The sequence below is a fragment of the Budorcas taxicolor genome, chromosome 5, assembly GCF_023091745.1.
Source record: "Budorcas taxicolor isolate Tak-1 chromosome 5, Takin1.1, whole genome shotgun sequence".
NCBI lineage: Eukaryota > Metazoa > Chordata > Mammalia > Artiodactyla > Bovidae > Budorcas > Budorcas taxicolor.
In genome coordinates, this window is record NC_068914.1 from 110,371,248 (window position 1) to 110,372,346 (window position 1,099).

Here is a 1,099-nt window from a genome sequence, read left to right on the forward strand (position 1 = left end):
GAGATTCCCTTCCCTTACTCTCATCCTTACTAGGGTTCAGCTTTGACCTCTTCCAAGTTTTCTGCTCTAAAGTAGATGGGCTGAGAGTTCTGACCTTTTTATGACTGAACAGCAATAACTTCTGACCAAGGGGGTAGTATCCCAGCTCTTTTTACAGAGCATACTAAGAGAAAAGTGAAAATAAGAGAGGAGAGACTGTATGGATACCATTTCCCAAAGTTGTACTTTCAGCTTGAGGACGCAGTGTGGGAGGAATAGGGCATGGAATTGTTGCAAAGGACCTTTAAATCCTTAGACATGTCATGCATTTTCTGAGAATGGGAATAAGCATGATTTTCCACTTCTAGACATACTATTGGATTTATTGTTGCAACCAATGAAGTGTGAGCTCATCTAAGATTATTATCAAATCCATATTAGCTTCCCATCATCTTATTCACTAAGTACAAACTGCAGCAATAAAATATTTTGTGGGGTCCAGTGGGATATTTTTCATTAAAAATATGGAATGATTTACCAGCTTATGTGTCATCCCTGCACAGAGGCCATGGTGATCTTTTCTGTATCATTCCAATTTTAGTAGGTGTGCTGCCGAAGTGACTACTGATGGGATTTTTGCAGTTAGTAGTAGTAATAAAAATTCTAAGCATTTATTGCCTGAGCAGTGTATTGTGGATGCAGAATATCTCATTTAATGCTTCATCAACCCTTTGCAATGGCTACTGTTATTCTCATTTTGTATATAAAGAGCACAGGATATCCTAGAACATTGATAATACTTCCTGCTTAATACTATGATGAAGACAGAACACCTGGAGGACTGCCAGGCTACTGCCAGAGTGGCAGCAACAGGAAGGGTCCATGGAGGTTCAGATGCTTGGGTGGTTGGAGGGAGAATGCTAATACTTATATCTGGACATGGAGGAAGGGCCTCAGATAGACTGACCATGTCTAAAATTTAGGAGCCCGTGATGATCCAAAAAAGAAGTGGTATATACCTCAAGATTGTGTGTGTGCTGTGCTTACTCTCTTAGTTGTGTCCAACTCTTTGTGACCTCCTGGACTGTAGCCCGCCAGGCTCCTCTGTCCATGGGGATTC

At 41.1% G+C, this 1,099-nt stretch overlaps 1 non-coding gene across 1 annotated transcript; it reads right to left on the reverse strand.

Annotated features, from left to right (window-relative positions):
- Positions 1-497: 497 nt before the first annotated feature.
- On the reverse strand, positions 498-604 carry LOC128049109 (U6 spliceosomal RNA). The gene has a single exon (XR_008199478.1). It is a non-coding gene; the product is annotated as a U6 spliceosomal RNA (small nuclear RNA).
- Between the last annotated feature and the right edge of the window lie 495 nt (positions 605-1,099).